We start from the raw sequence: 22,723 nt of genomic DNA, 5'->3' as shown, positions 1-22,723 counted from the left end.
ATGTCAGTCACTGCTTTGATGCATACCTCAATGTAAATGATATAGCAGAGAAATAATATGTCAGGGATGAATAATTTTTGTGGTGTTACATTGAAACATAGCTCATGTCAGAGATTAAAAATAGAAAACTAAGTATAGAGGTCTCGTTTCTTGGTTGTTATTACCTTAGAAGGTTAAAAAAAGTGTATGTATTTTTGTTATTACTGAATACAATAGCAAAGCTCAACTCTTGTATTCCAGCACCCTTAGGGAAATGCTTGATATTCTAGTTTCTCAGTTATTTCCCTTTTCTGAGTCCAACAATTTATCTCCATTTAAATGGTGTGTGAGTCTTGGAGCCTCATATGAACCTGTAAGCATTATTTACATTATTGAGAGTAATAAATACAAAATAACTGTAAAAGCTTTTATTTTTAAAATATAGCACCATTTCTTCTTTTTTATCTTTTTGATCAATATCTTCCTGTATTTTATTTGAAAATTCCATTAGTAAAATGAATGCAGAGAGAGTTAAACATGTCAAGGATATGAAATTCAATGTATAATAATAAAGTCTTGTTGAAATTTAAATTTATGCACTTACAGTTTCATCCAGGTTCCACTTCATTAGAAAATTTATTTTTGTGCTTTTTAATATATACAGGATTCCAAATTATGCATTCCTGAAAGAAGTCAAAATTCCTTTGCCTCAGCTATCAGGCCAAACATCGATGCTTCCAACAAAGATTGAATACCAGGGTATAATATTTGATCAATAACATTCTGATTATCTTGTTTATATTAAAATATTGAAAAAGCAAGAGCTAGGGTTATTTTGATTAAAATATAATACATTTACATCTGAAATAATTTGATGAAACTTACTGGTATGTTTAATACACAGTAAAAATAAGTGAATGACGGGAAAGTAAAACATGTTCAGTTGGGAGGAACAGGTATCATTGGGAAGAGAAGGACAGATGGAGATAAGTGAGGATAAACATGATCAAATCACTCTATGTACATGGATGGAAATAGAACAATGAAACCTGTTGGAATAGTTTCAGAAGAAGGTAATAAAGATACATTGTATGCTTGTGTAGAAATGTTACAATGAGACCTCACCTCACCTCACCTCAGCAAATCTATGGACCTATCCCCACACAACTAATGAAAACTACTATGTATTAATGTTTTTAATCTCTTAAAAATAAATTTGAAATCCATTAGATAGCTGAACATTACATAAAACTGCAGCTATAAAAAGAACTGCATCAAGAGTCAGGTCGTATGTGCTAGCAGTGGATGTACAGTCGCCCCAGTAGCCTTGCAAAGTGAATACATACTTAGTTTATTAGACATATCACCTTTTCCAGGCTGTGATTGTTTGCCCCAGGGTCCTCTTCTTTCCTGTTTTCCTCATTTACTTTCTTCTCTGTCACTTTTCATGTTGAGATGTTTATAGGTGTTTCTTATGAAAGGCATTTGAAAAGTGTAAGAATTATGTGTAGAACACTCTCAGCTCTTCTGAGGAAAGGTGTCATAAAATCTAATACATAAATAATAAATCAACTCAACAGATGTTGACTTTTTCTTGTCAGACAGCGACTTTAAACTCCTGATTCAGACTCTCTGACAGAATAAACTAAAAGTGAAACTCAATTTGTCTACCTTGCCCAAGGACAAAAGATAAAAAGCTTGAATTAAACAGAATTATCTGTATCATAGCAAGATAGGACAAGATAGGACAAGAAGTACCATTCATATCTTCAAAGCAAATCTTACAGTAATAAGATATAGAGGTACATTAAATATCAGTTAACAAGCTTGAGCCATAATAATCCTTCAATTAGGTTCCCAAAATAATTTAATCATTTTTACAGGAAAAATGCAGTGAATATTAGCTTAAAGACCTAAAAAAATCTAACCATTAATTGAACATCGGTTATCAATTTCTAAAATACTATACTATTAACAGCAGGACACTTAAAATGTAACATGAATATATACCATTAGTAAAATTTTATGCTTATATTGTACATTTTTATTTTTAATATTACAGTACAAAAACCTTCCTAAGCTCTATTCCTGCCACAAATTTATCAGACTATTGTAAGTTTTAAGTATCAAAACATGTATTTCCTTGTTATTCAATGTGTGGTTCATGACACGTCATTCAGGTGAACAGAATGGAGGGTATAAATGAAAATTATTGAGACGGAAGATTAATTTTGACAAAAAAATCCACACATGATTCCTATATATACCAAAAGGTTTGTTTTGGGAGGGACACTATTTACATTACTTCCTATAGTCTTATAAATATTATAAGGCTATATATTATATATTACACGTATAAATATTGGCAATTTTTTAAATTTAATTTTATTGTCAAGTTGATGTATGGAGGGATTACAGTTACATACATAAGGTAATGAGTACATTTCCTGTGGAACAGTGTTACCACCTCCCTTTTATCCCCTACTTTCCATCATCTCCAAACCCTCCCAAGTTGTAAAGTTCATCTCCAACATATTGCCTTGTGAGTATTGATGTTGCATTGGTTCACCCTTTGTCCTTTGTCTCACCCTTTTGTTGTTCCATTTCCCTTCCCCAATTCAGATAAACATATGTACAAGACATGGGGTAACAAAATCAAATATAGGCAATTTTTCTTTACTTATTTATTAGCAAGTTTAAACCAATCCTCCAAATATGCCAAAAGAAAAAAAAATAACATGACTTTATATAAGGAATTGAAAGGATTCTTTTTTGGTGGGTGAAATTACAGTATGCATCAAACTGGCCATATCTCACCATGCCCTCACCAATGCCTACACTGTTCCAATGCATTTTATATTTAAAACAAGTGCTTCTTTTATTGGCCTTGTGATTTGGTACACACACACACACACACACACACACACACACACACACACACACACACACAGAGCAAAACCCACAATAAATGTTAAGCATTTTTAAAATAACAATGTAAAAGCAAGAAGACTCCTCCTCTAGTTGAGAAAAAATAAAGCCCCTTGTGAATCTTACTGCATTGTTGGTGGGAGTGTAAACTTGTTAAACCACTCTGGAGAGCAGTATAGAGATTCCACAAAAGACTACACATAGAGGTGTCCTCAGTAGATGGAAATGTGATATATATATATATATATATATGTGTATATATATATATATATGTATATATAATGGAATTCTATGCTTCCATCAGAAAGAATGACACTGCCCCCATTTATTGGGAAATGGAAACACTTGGAAAAATCATAAGTGAAGTAAGCCAAGCCAAAAGAATCACAGGTCCCACAGTTTCCCTTGTTTGTCTAGGATAATCTTACCCGACATGCAGAAAAGCTCAAAAGCTATGTACATGTGACCATATAAGAGGATACTAAGTGAAATGAACCCCAAGATGTGGACACAAGAGGTTTTTTTTCTTTGTTGCCATTGTTTTTAATGTACTGTGTGATTTTTTGTTTCTTTTGTATGTTCTTCCTCCTATGGTACAACCCCTGCTGTCACTGTATTTGATTCCAGTGTCCTGCATCTTGTTTATACATTTTTCTAATTTGGAGAGGGGAAGTGAAATAACAAAATGCTGAAACAAGGATACAGGTTGACCCATTCTAACAATGAGAAGTACAAGACACTATGTTGAAAATGAACTTTACAACTTCTGGTGGGGGGAGGGAGAAATTGGGGAGGTGGAGAAAGAAGAGATAGTAGGGGTAAAACAAAGGAAAGCGTAAACAATGCTCAATAGGAAATGTACTCCTTACTTTACTCATGTACCCTATGTACAGTATCTTTACAAAAAATTATTTTTAAAAAGCTCTTTGTACTTCTCCCAAGGAAACTCAAAAATATTATTTTTATAATGTTTGCTTTTATTTGGGTTCTTTTTTTTAAAAAATGTTTTTCAAATAGTGCCTTGCACTTTGTTTAGACTAGGTTTTGAATGTGATTGTCCTACCTTTACCTCCCAAGTAGTTGGGATTACAGGCATGTCTCACCATAACTAGCCTCTTGATTTTACTTTAAATTTTACTCAAATGATGATATTTCTAGAGGATATATTATCTAGTTTTACACATTGTTATGTAAATATTGCTTCTGCTTTGTTAAGTTTTTAATTTATTTATTGTTATTATAAAGGTAATATATGGAGAGATTGTGGTTACATATCAGATAAGAGTACAGTTGTTTTTGAACAATGTCACCCCCTCCCTCAATCTCGCCCAGGTTTCCCCTCCTATCCCATGAGTTGTATAGTTTATTTTCAGCATAGCGTCTAGTGAGTACCAGTGCTGCATTTCTTCACTGCTTGCCCCACCATTTCTGTGCCTCCTTTTGTGCTTTTTACTCAATGTTACATTAATAAGAGTCATTGCTATTGTTACATAACCAGTGACAGATTTATTTGACTTGCTGTATACTACCATATCCCAATCTTCTTTGAAGGAGCCTTGAGTTATCTCCAGGTTTCATTTATTATTAATAGCACTACTATGAGTATCGACATAACCTCTCATGGCTCTACACACAATACCTCTAGTGTTGTAACGCCAACGTTGTTACTGAAGGATTCAGAGATATCAAACCTCTCACACCTCTCATACCAGTTATTCAAATTTATGTTCTTATAAGAATTTTATTGTAATCAAGGGATTAAAAGTTTCAAATAAAGGAAACGTAGACAAATAGAAATCATTTAAAAGGCACATATACAGGACTACTGTGAACATATACTCAAAGGGAGCATTGCATTTGCCTAGAAAAATATCTAGGACCAACAAGAGCATATTTCTTTGAAATATGTAAAATGGTTCCTGTGTCTGTGGAGTAGTAAAAACAAAAGGAACAATCACTTGAAGAATTGCATTCAATTTTTAGAATGTGACTTGAGTTGTTGCATAGTAAGGAGTGCCATCTATGATTATACATTCATATTCATAAACATGTGCACACAAACACACCACACACACACACACACACACACACACACACACACACATAGAGTTTTCCATAGCCATGTCTTCCTAGTGAAAGGGTTTCCCAAGAAACCCTTGGTGGAGGTAAGAGAGGCCTTCCTGATGGTCATAAATAAATGTTAAAATCAGCATGTTTTAGATATGGTATTAATTACATAGCTGAAGTTCACTGTTTAGAACGTGACAAGCATGTAGAGAAGTGTGTGTTTTAAAGATGTAGTGAACTAATTCTTGCCACTATGAGTGGGGAAACCCTGGCCCATCTAGCGAATAGGAAAATTCTCCATTAGATATTCCACTTTCGAACTGACCTGGAATGCAGTTGGCAGATAGGTAAAAGATCTCACCTCCTAATGTCCTAGGTGGTTTCTGAACACCTTTATGCATTGTAAACATCACAAAGAATAGTCTAGCAAACAAAAGGAGGGAATACTTGCCTTGGTTATGAAGTCTGGTCTGGTGAGAGAACACTCACATTGAAAGTCAAGCAAAGCAAATGTGTTATTTAAAGACAGGCAGCAAGGATGAACAGAAGCCAGTCTGAGGAAAGGTGCCAGGGTAGATGAAGTCTCATCTGCACATTGAGGCCCCCAACTGCCACACAGCTGAAGAACCTTGAAAGAATTCTGCCTGGTTTTATACCTTGAACACCACTGGGATAAATAGGCAAAGAATTTTGGACTTCGACTAGGAGGAATAGAGACATTTTCCTTGTTGTTCCTGAAATGTCACTACCAGACTAGAATATTACGTTCTCAAGACATTCTGCCTGAGATTAGTCAGTGGGAAGAGGAAGAGCTATGATGACTAGGAACCAGTCTTTCTGGACTACTTTAGTGTAAAATAGAAAGGATAAGAAATTAGAGACAAAAACTCTAGTTGACTGCAACACCAAATCAAATCAAATTGCAAGTGTATACAGGTATTGAGTACCTCTTTTTAACATAAACAATCACTGAAATATAAACATAAAGATCATCTTGTATTCTCTTTGCCTTTTAAAAGCCAGTATTCAGTTAGAAGAAGAGGAAGAAATTTCAGGTACAAAATACATATTCTAATAGCCTAAATGATGATACTTGGTGAGTCTTGGTTCTAAAGGTACCAAAAGAGAAAGCCAAAGTTCTCAAACTGCTGCACACTTTGACAAGGTATCTATTTTTGTCTTCCAATCTACATGTATGACCTAAGTCAGGTAAATTACACCTGGTTTACTTCAACATTTTTTATGCAGTCTGTTATGCACTGTAGTTTCCGATGTGCAATAATTTGTACAATGGTTTATTCCCACGTATGCCTTAAGCTGAACAAATGTGTTTTTTCTATATAGTTCCTTGCCTTAATAAATATGTAATATAAATTTAAGCAAACTTATATTTTGTATATTTGTAAACTACAAAGTAAAAAAGTTGAACTATTTGTGGAATTTGTATTTTGCATACTCACAGTGAGAATTAAGTTTTAAATAAACTTATAATATTTTATTTGAAAAAATAAATAAAAATAAACAATCATGGGTTGAAAAAATGAAGCATAAAGTAAGCATTTGAAAAATACCCTTTGTAACTCAAGTGTGAAAGTCAGTAGGGTTGCCAGTTAGGCCAGGGAGATGGGTTTTAGCAGACAAAAGTGTCTCTAGATATGGCTAGAGCTTATGAACAGAGTAAGGAGGGAGCTAGCTGTTGTGAAGTAGACTGACCCTTGTCAATGTTAGCCTTCTATAAATCAAGAAGTGAGTGGCTAGGGAATAGATCTGAGATGTCAGGATTAAGAGTCACAGTGAGTATAAAGTAGAATTAGCAATGGAATCATCTCAAGCATTGATTATTTATGCACTTTTTATTAGAAATACAGCCTCCAACATAGTAGAAAATTCCTGTCAATTCAATAAACTAAACAATATACTAAGTACAAAGGTTGTTGAAATAAAAGTGTTCTTTTATTTGTTAGTATTTTAAGGCCATACTGAGGATACTTAGAATTTTTCTAGTAATGGTTGTTCTATATTTTACTTGATGTTATTTGCCTCCAAATTGCCTTCACATTCTTTCTCTTTTCCTGTTCTCCTTTTCTCTCCGTTACAAATACATACATCATTTTACATACATCATTTAACAAATGTTTCCCATAATTTAGGAGTATAGTATTTAATTGATTTATTAGCTAAAGCTTCTAATTTCTTCATAGTTCAATAATAGTTAGGTCAACTAAATTAATGACAAGTTTGGAATACTCTTATGATTCATGGCTTTTTAAATTCAATGTGTTTGATTAGATCACATCTTGTTTTTCTCTGCTGTTCTGCTTCAATTCTCACAATATTGGCCTGAGTGCTCCTTTAATGCTGGCTTTGGTGAACTTTGACAGGACTGCATTAATGTTTAAAGCCTCTTTGCTTTCAAGGTCATAATGATTTTTATTTGCACTTTTCTTCACCTAATATGAAATTATTCTCATCTCAAAGAAACTCTGTCTTTTATTAATCATGTCCAAGTGTAATTATCTCTCTTTTACTATCCATTGGATTAACTTGTAGATTTATAGACATACAGATGTTGCTTTAAGTCTGGCTTAAGTTACTTAATATAATTTTTTCCAAGTCTTTCCATTTACTTATGAATGGCCAATGTCATTTTTTCTGATGGAAACAGAATTCTATTATGTATATATAACATATTTTATTGATCCATTCATTCACTGAGGGGCATTTGGGTTGATGGCATATATTCGCTATGGTAAATAATGCTGCAATGAACATGGTTATGCTGGTGGCATTAGTACAGGCTGGTTTGTGTTCATTTGTGTAAACTACCAGGGGTGGAATTTCTGGGGGGAGCTCTGTTTAGTCTTTTGAGGAACTTCCATATTGCTTTCCAGAGTGGTTAACCAGTTTACATTCCCATTAACAGTGTGGTAGTGTTCTCTTTTGGCCACACCCCCACCAGCATCTGTTATCATTTTTGTTGACAATGGCCATTCTAACTAGGGCAAAGTGGAATCTCAATGTTGATTTGCATTTCTTCTATGGCCAGAGATGTTGAGCATTTCTTCAGGTGTTTATTGCCTATTATTATTTCTTCTGAGAAATCTCTATTTAAATCTTTAGCCCACTTATTAATAGGGTTTAGGATTTGTTTTGGAGGGAGTTAATTTTTGAGCCCTAAATATAATTTAGATATGAGACCCTTGTCTGATGTATAGCTTGTAAAGATCTCCCATTCTGTGGGCTTTCTCTTTATCTTGCTAGCTATGTCCTTTGCCATGCAGAAACTCTTCAGTTTGATGTAATACCGTTTATTCAGCCTTTCTTTGACTTGATATGATTATGACTCTTAGGCAGTTTCAACCTGTGCCAAGGAGCCCTAGCATTTCTTCTATCCCTTCCTGTAATATTTTCAAGGAATGGGGTCTTACAGTTGAGGTCTTTGATCCATTTGGATCAAATCACCTGTGCAGGGTGATATTTAAAGATCTAACTTTAGTTTTCTACATGTACATAGCCAATTCTGGTAGCACCATTTGTTTATTAAAGAGGCTGTTTTTCTTCCATCCTCTGTTTTTGACTCCCTTATCAAAGACTAGGTAGCTATGAGGTCTGTGGGTTCATTTCTGGGTCTTCCATTCTATTCCATTGTTTCTTAGGCCTATTCATGGGCCACTACCAAGCTGTTTTCAAAATGACCTCTAAGAAATGGAAAGAAGAGTTTTTCTTATTGCACTGTTTGCAGTTATTTCTTTTTTCTTTCTTTTTTCCTTTATTCTCTGTTGTCATTTTTTCTTTCTTTCTTTTATTGTGAAAATACTGTACAGAGGGGTTACAATTACATGACCAAGATAATGAGTACATTTCTTATCCAGCATTGTTACCTCCTCCTTTGTTTCCCCTTATCATCCCTTCCCATCTCCCCCACTCCCCCCTGTTGGTATTTTTTTTTATTTCTCTACTCTTTGTCTTTTATATAAGTTTATCTGATTTAGGGAAAGGAAATCACAGAAATAGTGGGACAAAGCATGAACCAATCCAACAGTGATACTCCCTAGACAGTAGGTTGAAAATGAACTTTACAACTTGGGGGAGGGGGAGAGAGTCAGGAGAGGAAAAAGTGAGAGAAAACAAGGAAGGAGCAACACTTCAAAAAATAATATATTCATTACCTTACATATAAACTGTAACCCTCTGTACATCTGTAAATGAAAAAGAAACTCTGGATTGTAACAAAGCACAACTAAGCAAGAAAATCTATACTCTAACATCTGTCATGGCATTTAATTAGTTATGGTATTTATTATTTATTTATTTTTATTTATTATTATTTATTTTCTCAATGGAGTCACAAAAATTCAAGAATTTTTTTTCTTACAAAGGTATGAATTCTTATTGACATCCATTTTTTCTAACAATAAATGGTTTCCATTTAACTTTGTAAATTATTGTATTTGTTTTAATGTCAAAGAAAAAAAGGACACTAAATGATATGACTTTTAAACAAATGGTAAAATAATTGAGAAGTCTGAAGAAGGCAAGGCAAGACAAAAGCAAGTCACTCATGGGGAATTATATTTCAATGTCATGTTTGCAGTGATATACTTGCAATTTATTTTGTGGATATTTCTTTTCCAGAAAATTTGTTAAGGTCTTACATTTCTAGTAATAACTGACAAATAAAATATTTTATGATGAATGGAACTATTTTGGCTTCAATGAAGTTTAACTGCTGAAAAATAATGCATACAGAATCTAAACAAATCATGGTTGTCTCATTTTTCTTGGCCAATGAGCTATATTAAGAGCTATATTAAATCTTTCCTCTTAACTTTAGACATAGGATACAATTGTTAATAATGTGTCAGGAAACATATGACACAGAAAGATTCCTTTCTTCACATATAAAAGAAAATTTCTCAAAAGTAGAACCTCTTTATCCCTGCACTTTAACTCTCTCTGTGTTTGGTTATTTTTTCTAAAGCAGAAATATTATTCAGACATGTTAAAATCATCTTGTCATCCTGAAGAGATTCATAAACCTTCATGCTGAGAAGGCTAGGGAAGAAAGCTAGAAGAAATGTGGATTATCAATGTTATCTCTAATGATGCCATGGATAATCTTAGTCTACATTGCTTTCCTTCTAGATTCATGAGAAAATAAATGTGTTGTGATTAGTTGAGTGCTCCTGTATTTACATTACACTCAAATAAAAATGTTACCTCATTTACCTCTAGAACTTTTATAAAGTTTCTTATTTGCTACAAGACTTCTGAGTCCTGATAGATTCTTGGTTAAATTAAATATCTTCTTAATCTTAACTCATTCAAATCTTCAACGTAATTTAGTTATTTACACTTATAATTTTTCTGTTCTCTTTAATTACCTAAAGTAGTGTATTTGCATGCAAAAAAATAAAACATAAAAGTGGTATTAAGGTATCTAATCCTAAATTGAGCTCAACCAGATAGGTTGTGATAGGAATTTAAGAAGTCATTTTCACAAGACACTGTATCAACTCAAGTGTGTGCACCTTTCACTCATAAGAAATTCCCACTGAAAGTTGTTTATGTGTTAAGTGAATTTATAATCTCAAAGCACAAACATTCTATATGTAGGTCAAATTTCTGAGGCTTCATGTCACAGCTTTGGTTCATCTTGTTTGTAGTCCTTGAGGCACTACTCTCTGTATGTGGTTATCATCCTTATGCTGGTGGCATATGGTTGCATTGATACAGTAGCTCTAGACTCCACCTCCAGCAAGCTTTTCCAGGTCGCATTACACACAGTTCCCTCACTGGCTCATAATTGATCTCAATTGTGGGCAAATAAGATAGAAATAGGATAATTTGGCTGAGATTAAGGAAGACTCACAGTCTGGGATAGAGCAGAAACCAACCTTGAAGCATGTATGTTCAGAGAAGAATGAGCATATGGATAAAACTTAAGTTTAAAAATAAATTGCATTGACATGAAATATTTGTATAATGTAAATTAGTGTAATAACAAAACAACATACTATAAAAACATATATTGTTGATATATCGATATACAAAGTAGAAAAACTATGATTGTATTAAAAATAGGAATATTTGGAATAGAACATTTGAAAATGCTTGCCTGGAGTATTTGTAAAAGAAAGAACATTGTCATTTCTAGTTTACAAATAAAACCAATAAGTCATTTCATTGGTATTTCATAAGGTTGGAAAATATTTTATGTAGTTCTCAAATTTCTAACACATTTACCTATATAAAGCTACAAGTTAAAAACAATAGCAAGAAAGAAAAAAACTTATCTTTAGCTGTAGAATTTTAAAGGCAAGTTATAATTAAATGAATGTGATAAAATAAAATTCCAATTTAAAAAGAACACTCATATTTAATGCTATGAAGCTCAAAGAAGAACTCAAGGAAGACATTATTACACCAGTAATTGGGCCTGAAATGTAGTATTTATAATATTGAATAATAATTTGTAGATTGATAGTGTTGGTAATAAAATGCTTCTTATAATGGAGCTCATCATAAAAGAAATGTTTTACAAAATTTGTCGTCCTGAATAAATATTTATGCTTCATTAATGAAAAGAAAAGGTCAAATTGGTTTACATTTGTAGCTATATGTTTAATGATTAGTTAGAAGTCATATTATATTATCTTCACTTCACACTAAGTGAAACCGTTCTGTGTTTTTGTTTTTATTTGTTCAGTTTTATAAGACTTGATGTTGTTACAAATGTATGATGAAAATACAAAAATCATTGCAAAGACTATTACAGTCTATGTGAGCAAAATAATCACACAACTGAAGGAAATATTTTTGCCATAGATTTTAGAACCTAAGAGAAGGGAAACAGGTTTCTTATTTATTAAAAAGTATTATAGGGAGTCTGGAGGAAGATGGCAGAGGAGAAGCTGGGGGCTAAAAAGCTCTCTCATAGGAACCAGTTTTAGTGTTCCAGTGAAATGTCCAAGGCAAGAGAGTCACACCAAGTGTACTATCATAGTACAGAGAGTTTGGCCAGAGAGGAAAAATTCAGGCAGCTTTGTTAAGGAGACAGATTCAAGCACTTACCCGTGTCCAGGGTGGCAGCGGCTGTGGAGGTGGCCACCATATCAACATAGAATGTCCAGAACAGGCACCAGAGGCAGTTTGCTAGCTGATTCTACTCACTGCCAGCAAGAACTGACAAGGAGCAGAAATCTTCATCCTGCTGACCAAAGACAGTCGCAGACGTTGGATGGCCCGGAAAACAAGGGAAAGACATAACACACAAGAGACCCTCACTCCTTTTTACGTATCAGGAAAAGAACTCAATCCTTGATACTGAGAAATACCTGGCCAGAGCAGCTAACCAGTAAATCAGGCCTTGGAAGAAGAAAATAGGAGCCATCCAACAGATCAAAGGAACCTGATCTGTAAGGCTCAGCTCCACCTAGGGGAAAGTTGAACTTCCCAGGCAGAGGAAGCTCCGCCCATGGAAGAGGGACTTTCTTCACTGGATAAACAGAACCCGAGGATGCCTCACCCCATTGCAGCACAGGCAGCAGACCTAGCTGCAGGAGGGCCAAAGAAAAACAATTAGAAATTCAATACACATAAATCCTGAGAATGGCTCAAACTGGTCTATGTGAGTGTCTCAGGAGGTAGCCCCCCTAAGGAAAAGCAACAGATTGATGAAAGGCCTCAACCCTCTCCACAACCTAGCAACATCACAGAAACTCCAAGCTAGAGGAGACAACCATCTCCCTCTTTTGTGATACTCAAAGCAGATCACCCTCCCACTGAACTAGTCTGGGTAGAAGGTGATAAAGTCTCTGGTAAGGTAGAGCTTCCTTCAGCCAGCTCAAAGAAACTGATTTAAGAAATTAAACAAGCCCCAATGTGATGATTATCAATGTTAATACAGGAATTTCATGAGCATGAGGAGGCTAATCAAAGATTAATTGAGGAATTGCATGAGTGGGATGAGAATAAACAGATTAATAGGGGCATTCATGGAATCCACAAACAGACAGCTGGAAGAATCCATGGAGGCTACAAAGAGAATGCTGAATGAAGCCTAATAGAAAAAGGAGTCCAATGAAACTGTAACCAATCAACTAAGAGACTGGAGAATGAACACAGAAACCCAAATTAAGGAGGTAAAGGAGCCCACACAAGATCTAAAACAAAGCTCCAACAAAAAATTTGAAGCCATCAAATCTGACCAATTAGAAGGAAAGGAAATAAAAAACAAAATAGAAAGTCTTGACAGTAGGTTAAACAATGCAGAAGATCAAATCTCTAGGATTGTAGACAGCCTATACATTATAAGAAAAGAAGAGGCAAGTATTCAAGACAAATGCTAGAAATATGATAGATCTAGTCAACATTTAGAAGACACCATCAGACAGCCTAATCTGAGGATAATGGGTGTAGAGGAGGGCCTAGAGACAGAAGTGAAAGGTCTAAGAAATTTATTTTACAGGATCCTAGCAGAGAACTTCCCAAACTTGCAAAAAAAATAGGCCCATTCAGATATAAGACGCCTTTAGAACCCCAAATAAACTAGACCAGAATAGAACATCCCATGGTCACATTGTAATCCACACAGGATGAACTGAGACCAAGGAAAGGACCCTTAAAGCTAACAGGGAGAAAAGATCAATCACCTATAAAGGGAAAACAATCAGAATAACTTCAGATTTCTCAGTAGAGACCATGACAACAAGAAAAGCCTGGAATGATGTATGCTACACCCTAAAGACAGATAACTATCCACCAAGAATATTGTACTCTCCTTCATAATGGAAGGTCAAATAAAAACTTTCCACAGCAAAGAAAAACTGAAAGAATACCATTCCTACAAAAGATAGTTAGAGATGTCCTACACATAGAAAACCAACAGAGCACAATAAACAGAAACAATAAACAGAGCCCCCAAACAGAGAATCCAATAATCATAGGAAGAACCCAGTTGTCACAGCCCCCAAGAAGGTGGATAACAAGTCTAACACCTCTCAGCCCTAACTCTCAATGAGAATGGACTTAACTCTCCAATTAAGTGCTATAAATTGTCTAGTTGGATCACAAACATGATCCTTCTATCTGCTGCCTTCAAGAGACACACCTGGCCCACAAAAACAAACACGCTGAAAGTGAAAGGCTAGAATAAAATCTACCAAGCAAATGGCCCCCATGAAGAGGCAGGAGTTGCAATTCTATTATCAGATAAAATAGACTTCAAACTAAAATTAGCAAGAAGAGATAAAGAAGGTCATTACCTACTAATTAAGTAATCTCTCCTTCAAGAGTATATTATAATTCTAAATATCTATTCCCCAAATAACAGAGCACCCAAATTTATCCTAGAAAGACTACTTTCCCTAAAATCTCACATAGATCCAAAGACATTAATTGTTGGGGACTTCAATACACCACTATGCCTGCTGTATAGATAAGCCTGGCAAAAACTTAATAGAGAAAACTTGAATCTAAACAACTGCATAGTTCAAGCTGATCCAAAACTTTGGCAAAGTAGCATGGTTTAAATTAACCCTCAAAAATCAGTGGCTTTCCTGTATGTCAACAATGAGAACAGCATGGCTGAAATACAGAAAGCAACTGCTTTTCTAATAGCCCCACCAAAAATAAAATACTTAAGAGTTAACTAAAGAAGTGAAGGACCTCTACAAAACCTGAAAAAGAAAATTATAGCAGAACTAAGGAAGTGGAAAACCAACCTCTCATGCTCCTGGATTGGGAGAATTAACATACTGAAAATGGCAGTACTGCCAAAGGCTATCTACAAATTCAATGCAATTTCTATCAATATCCTAACCTCATTCTTCAATGAAATAGAAGAAGCAACCAAAAAAAATTCATATGAAACAATAAAAGACCCTGTATAGGAAAAACACTCCTTAGCAGAAAGAACAGTGCTGGAAGAATATCAATACCAAACTTCAAACTCTACTACAAAGCCATAGTATTCAAAAGAGTTTGGTACTGACACAAGAACAGACCTCAGGACCAATGGAAAAGAACTGAAGACCCAGAAATGAACCCACAGACCTATAGCCACCTAATCCAAGATAAGGGAGCTAAAAATAATAGAATGGAAGAAAGACAGCCTCTTCCATAAATGGTGCTGGCAAATTTGGTTAAATACCTGTAGAAAACTAAAGCTAGATCCTTATATATATCACCCTGCACCAGAATCAACTCCAAATGGATCAAAGACCTCGAAGTAAATGAAGACTCCCTGAAAACATTACAGGAAGGTATAGGAGAAACTCTAGGGCTCCTTTGCACAGGCCAAAATTTTCTTAATAAAGACCCAGAAACACAACAAATCAAAGAAAAGTTGGACAAATGGGATTGCATAAAGCTGCAGAGCTTCTGAATGGCAAAGCATATAGCTAGCAAGATCAATAGAAGGCCCACGGATTGGGAGAAGATCTTCACTAGCCATGCAACAGACAATGGCCTCATATCAAAAATATACTTAGAATTCAAAAAATTAAAGCTCCCAACAACAAATCCTCAAAGAAACAACTGCCTGATAAATAAATGGGCTATAGACTTAAAGAGGGACTTCTCTGAAGAGGAAAGAAGGAGGGCAAATAGGCACATGAAGAAATGCTCAATTTCTCTAGCCAAAAAAGAAATACAAATCAAAAAAACATTCATTGGGATTCCACCTCACCCCAGTAAGAATGGCTATAATTAAGAAATCTGATAACAACAGACGCTGGAGAGGATGTGGCCAAAAGGGAATCCTACTACATTGTTGGTGGTAAACTTGTTCAACCACTTTGGAAAGCAGTATGGAGATTCCTCAAAAGACTCCACATAGAGCTCTCCTATGACCCATCAATCCCGCTTTTGGGCATTTACCCAAATGATCACAAACAAGGCCATACTAAAGCTACCAGCACAACTATGTTCATTGCAGCATTATTCATCATAGCTAAGATATGGAACCAACACAGATGCCCCTCAGTAGATGAATGGATCAAGAAAATGTCTATATATATATATATATATATAGAGAGAGAGAGAGAGAGAGAGAGAGAGAGAGAGAGAGAGAGAGAGACATTCATTAGGAAAGGGAAAGACTTGAAAAAAATATACTAAGTAAGTAAGCCAGGCCCAAAGAAACATAGGTCCTATGGTTTCCCTTATGTACAATAACTAGTATATGTCTAGGACAAACAGAACTGGTCAAAAGCTATGTACATATGATCATATAAGTAGATGCTAAGGGAAATGAACTCCAAGATAGGGACACAGAAGTTTTATTTTTATTTATTTTTTTTGTAGGTCATGAGGTCTGAACTCTGGGCCTGGGTGCTATCTCTCAGCTCTTCAGCTCAAGGCTAGCATTCCACCACTTGAGCCATAGCGCCACTTCCAGCTTTTTCTGCTTATGTAGAGCTGAGGAATTGAACCTAGGCCTCATGCATTTGAGACAAACACTCTACCACTGAGCCCCCTTCCCAGCCATGGTTTTCCCTTTGTTGCTGTTGTTTTTATGTACTATGTGATTTTTTTTGTTTCTTTAGTATGCTCTTCCCCCATGGGATAACCACTGTTTTTCCTGTATTTGATTATAGGGCCCTACATTTTGTATATACATTTTTCTAATTTGAGGAGGGGAAGGAAAATAATAAAAATGCTGAAATAAGGATATTATATTTTTATATATTATATATAAAATATTATTTTTATTTTTTTCATTTTTGTATATATAATTTTGTGCTGTCCTATTTGTTTGTTAGTTCTGCCTTTCTCTCATTTCTTTTTCCACGACATCATAAGTGAACTACAGTACCTGCCCTTCAATATCAATCCCAAACAATATATTCCCTTTTCTTTGTTTTTTTTTGTTTTTGTTTTTTGTCAGTATGGAGCTTGAACTCAGGACATGGGCTCTGTCCCTGAACATTTTTGCTCAAAGCTATCTCTCCATCACTTTGAGAAAAAGCATCATTTTGGTTTTCTGGTGTTTAATTGAAGGTAAGAGTCTCATGGACTTTCTTACCTAGGTTGGCTTAGAACCTTGATCCTCAGATCTCATCCTCATGAGTAGCTAGGATTACAGGCATGAGAAATTGGCACCAGACTTTATTTTTCTATTTTCTATTTTCCTTCCACATTTACACTTTTTCTTCCACTTACAATTAGAACTGCTCACTCCCTCAGATTTCCCTTTGTATTTCTCATCATTAAATTCTTCCTTTTTATCTATACTCTTAGTAGGTTAGAGTCATGTGTGTGTGTGCTTATCTCTTTAATTTTCTTTATCCCTCTTTCCCTCTCTCTCCATCAACACCATGTTAGCAAAATTGTTTTACTTATCTCACTCTACTCTCACATTAACCTCTTCAATTAAACTAATTTTTACCCATTCCTTCCTTATAAAACCACATATCTTGTATTATTCATTATTCCTCACCATTCTGGTTAACTAACACCTTCCTGGATCATGAAGTTTACCTTAGCTTCTTTATATGAATACATATCATCATATATTATATATCATATCATATATCATGTTTATCATATATCATCTAAAAGTACTGCAGCAATAATGATCATTGCTGCTCCTTAAGATATGGCTGCCATTTGAAGAATATAGTTGTTAGCTGTCAAGTTTCCTCAGAAACTTGGAGAAGGGTCTTGAATATTGAAACTGAATCTTTGACCATTGACAGACACAATTTAGCAACAGGAAAATATACCATTCTCAATAACTTTCTCATCCTAATTGGGCAAATGAGCTGAAAAGAGTTCTCAGAAGTAGAAATACGAAGGACTAATTGATATATGAAGAATTCCTCAACATACTTACCTATACAGGAAATGTGAACCATTAATATAATGTCAGGCAATGTGATTTATACCACTGAAATATAATTTTTTTCTATATACCTCTAAGCTGACTGAAAGAGATAGAGGAGTTAATAAGCTGAGTGAAAGAGATAGAAGAGTTAATAAGTATAGAAAGTAAAGAAAGTATAGAGTTAATAAGTATAGACTATATTTGATATGCTATAGAACATCAAAGAAATGTGGAAAGGAAAGAGATTTAGGGGAAGAATTCATAAGAAAGTGATACAGGAGTTGACAGTTGAAAAGCAAATGTACCTACCAGAGCAGCAGGAAGTAGGCAAAACAGGAGTTTTCATGTCAAAGAGACCTTAGGATCACAAGTAGCTTGGGACAGTGAAAACTGTGTAAATACTTACGAATAAACAAAAAAAAGAAGACCAGATGCTTTGAATGTCAGTGTCAAGGAAACATCTAGGAAAAGCTGCATCCACTGGATAATGTAAACAATAAAAAAGATCTATTTGGCCAGGTGTTGGTGTCCCATGCCTGTAATGCTAGCTACTTAGGAGACTTGAGATCCAAGGATCATGGTTTTACGTCAGCCCAGAAAGGAAAATCCCTGAAACTCTGATGAACCAATTAACCACCAGAAGCTGAGCTATGATGATTCAAAGTGATAGAGCACTAACCTTGAGCACAAAAATCTCAGGGTAGTGCCCAGGCCCTTAGTCCAAGCCCCATAACTGATGCCCCCAAAAATTAGGTATTTGTAGATCATTTTCGTGTCTCTATGGAAGATGAATTTGAAGATAACAAGACTGAGAAACATGTGAGAAACTGTCAATTAGTGCCTAAAGAAGATAAAGCGTAGAAAAATAATTAGATCTGAAAATGCCCAGACAGTTAATAGAATGGATTTGAGACTTAAAGATGAGATGGAAAAGTTTTGGCTTATGTGGTTACAAGTAATTTACTGAAAAAGTATAAAAAGAAGGCCAAGGTGAATTATTTCTGCTTATATCTTTTTTTCCTGTAGTAACTGATAAGAAATAAAGAAAGGCTTAGTGATGTTCAGCAATCAGTAAGAAATGTGTTTCCAGTGTTGTTTTCAAACAATTTAACCATTATTTCAGTAAAAGAACAAACTGAGCCCAGCTAGCAACAGGTACCTTTGCAGAGGAAAGACCATTATATTGTCAAACTAACTGTCAAGGGAATTGTTCAAACTTTTTGACAACTGTTACAACTATGGCGCACATGAAAGCTAAGTAAAACAAGAATATACATATATTAATTCTAGCTATTTTCATAGCTTAAGGTACAGGGGAAGAATATGTCTTCAATGAAGAAGGTCATTTAAATACTGGCACTTTAATATTTTTTCTATACAAAGGTAAAACTGAGATTCGGGTCCTATTACAGGAAGTAGACATTTGTGACAAGAGAGTGACAAAACAGTTTAGATAAAAAGCAAAAGAATCATAATAAGAGAAGATATTTTGCCCCACACTGGTATTTTTTATACTAGGAGACACTGAGCTTCCCTATGGGTCAATGAAGACAAGAACTTTAATAGGATGAGTGGTCCCAGAAACATGAAGGCTAACCAGGCAGGTCAGTGTAAGGAAATAGAAGGAATGTCACATATAAAGTGACAAGGACTAAATTCACTTATAAAAAAAAGACAATCTGGCCGGGCACTGGTGGCTCACGCCTGTAATCCTAGCTACTCAGGAGGCTGAGATCTGAGGATCGTGGTTCAAAGCCAGCCTGGGCAGGAGAGACCATGAGACGCCTATCTCCAATAAACCACCAGAAAACCGGAAGTGGCGCTGTAGCTCAAGTGGTAGAGCGCTCGCCTTGAGCTGAAGAGCTGAGGGACAGCGCCCAGGCCCAGAGTTCAAGCCCCACGACCGACAAAAAAAAAAAAAAGACAATCTGTGATTTGGTAGACAAGTAATGCAAAGCAAGATTTCCCAACAACAAGTATGCATACCCTGGTTTCTGAGGTTATTCAGAATACCTTGGAAGAGAGGCTATGACTTTTGAAGATGGGCAGGATGAAAATATAGCCCAAGTGATTATCAAATTGGAGATAAGGAAAACTGGAAAACCTGAAGGATTCCTGGCAAACATAGGAATACAATATTAAGAGCTGAAGAGCTGAGGGACAGTGTCCAGGCCCAGAGTTCAGACCCCACGACCGGAACCCCCCCAAAAAAAAAGAACACCAAAGAATGAATCTGAGATACAAACAATTTGGATATGAATATTTGAGTAATGTGATTTAAGCAGAGTTTAAAAATAGTCATTCTTGAAGTACATTAACACAGAAATGAGACGTTATCAGTGGTAAATTTGTGGTGTTGTTGTTGTTGTGTGTGCATGTGTGTGTGTTTTGCCAGTCCTGGACTTGAATTCTGGGCCTGGGTGCTGTCCTTCAGCTCTTCCACTCAAGGCTAGTGCTCTACCACTTGAGCCACAGCACCACGTCTAGCTTCTTCTGCTTATGTGGTGCTGAGGAATTGAACCCAGGGCCTCATGCATGCAAGGCAAGCACTCTACCACTGAGCCAACTTCCCAGACCAAATCTGGTTATTTTTAAAAAGCAATTAAACTGGGAACTGGTGGTTCAAGCCTGTAATCCTAGCTACTCGGGAGCTCTGAGATCTGAGGATCATGATTCAAAGACAGCCAGAGCAGCAAAGTCTGTGAGACTCTTATCTCAAAAAAAAGCAACTAATAAGTAGTGACTCAAGGATGAATGATAGAAAAATAAAATAGTAAATTTATTATAGCAAATTATAACAAATAGATTTAAAAAGAAGAAAAATGCCGTAAGACACAAAATAAATTACTAGGGGAAATAGAAGAATTTAAAGGAGGAATAAAAACAAATGTATTTATGTGATGGGGGAAAACTACAAACAAGGGACAAAGAAAAAGAAAACTGGGGAGAAATAATAGATAATAATAGAATCTTAGAAGAGATACTGATAAAATCCAAACAGGAATATAATAGGAGGAATATAATACCCAACAGAAAAAAATGTAACCCTCTCTCATTTCTGTAACTCTTGTCTTTGTATCTGTTTGAGAGCAAATAGCAAGGAAGAGAACATTTCAAAATCTTCACACTACCTCCCTGATTAAGACCAGCTTAACTTTGAAAATAAACATAGATTTACTGCATGCATGGGAGTTGTGGCAAATACCACTGAAAGGCACTTGAACAGCAGGTGCCTTTTATTAAAGGCAGTCAGTGACAGCTCATCATGCACCTGCCTGACCTCATCTGAGGTAAACAAGCCACTGGGAGTATGGAAATCTAGTTATGAATCTCAGAGGAGCCCTATGAGACCCACAGATGGGCACAAAGTGAGATGCGTATTCCAAGTAGGTGACATTTTGATAACGCATCCTTTTGAAACTGGCATTGAGAATAGGAGACCTTTACCAGCTTTGTCTTGGAATATCAGTGTGCTGCTTCAGGGATTCACTGAACTCTTTATCCTGTTGAACTTTTAACCTTCATTGATCAAAAATTCTTGTTCCAAGACCAAGAAAAAATTGTCTTTCTCTCATAAATTCCTCAAGGAGAAGTAGAGAGATACTGTCATAAATTATTGATTCTCTGCCTTTTAAAAATGGAAAAATAGTGGCACATTCTACAATCTTATTATTTTTTAATATTTTCTCCACACACTATTTCAGAATTATCACACTACAATGAGATAAAGATTTATGTTCAGAAGCCTAATGGAGATACAAGAGAGTAGGAAAGAGCTGACTTGTATTGGTAAATAATTTATGTTTTAAATGCATGTCAAAGGTGTACTGTAATAAAAGTAAGGCATTATATAATCCAAAAGGTTCTGATTACCTCTAATGAAAATAGTCATCTAAGTGGTGCAGTGGCTCAAGAGGTAGAGCGCTCACCTTGAGCTGAAGAGCTGAGGGACAGGGCCCAAGCCCCAGAGTTCAAGCCCCACGACTGAAGGAAAAAAAAAAGAAAATAGTCATCTGTATTGGAACATGGTTATGTAAATAACCCATATTAGTTTGTACCAAATATAACTGATATTTAGCACAAATCTTAAGATGGTACACTTACTATATTTCTCTTTCATTATTTTTAAATTTTATTGTGTAGATTTCAGGTATATAATATGATGTTAAATCAATGATTTTAGTAAAATGCTTACAAAGAAGAAACAAGTCAACATATGCATAATTTCAATTACCCATTTACCACTTTTGCTTCTGTATGGCAAGAACAGCTATGATCTCATTCTGAAAAGGATCTAGCATATATTGGACTGCAATTTACGACTTTGATATATATATGTCATATGCATATATATAAACATAAATAAATAACTTGAAAAAACAAAACTCAGAAAATAGATACACCAATTTTTGATGATGAATAGAAACGCTAGATAAATAACAGATAATAGAAGATAGATGATAGAATATAGATGATTGATAGATAGATAGATAGAAGTGTATCTTCACAATAGCCAAAAGATGTAAAACATACAAATATCCATCAACCACAGAATAGTTTTAAAAACTGTGATTTGTGCATGCACTAGAACATTATTCATCCAAAAAAGTGTGAAATACTATTATGTGCTTCATCATGAATAAATCTTGAAAATATTATGCTAAAATAAAACAACTTCACATGGGTCTCCTAGAGTCATAAGCAGACAGAATTTTTCCAGTTCCTAAATCAGAAAGAGGGTCATAACTGCATAATAACTGCATATGAACAGGATGATTTTATGGTTAAAAATGTTTTAAAGTAAAATAAAAGAGAGAGAATCTTTTACTTTAAAAATCTCTCTCATTGAGATTCATCATCTACCTTTATCTATCATTGCAAGGTATTTTTAATTCTCTATCTCTTGAAATTCTTTTCTGT

The sequence above is a fragment of the Dipodomys ordii genome, unplaced genomic scaffold, assembly GCF_000151885.1.
Source record: "Dipodomys ordii isolate 6190 unplaced genomic scaffold, Dord_2.0 Scaffold59, whole genome shotgun sequence".
Classification (NCBI taxonomy): domain Eukaryota; kingdom Metazoa; phylum Chordata; class Mammalia; order Rodentia; family Heteromyidae; genus Dipodomys; species Dipodomys ordii.
The sequence above is the reverse complement of the archived record's forward strand: the minus strand, read 5'-3'. Positions refer to the sequence as shown.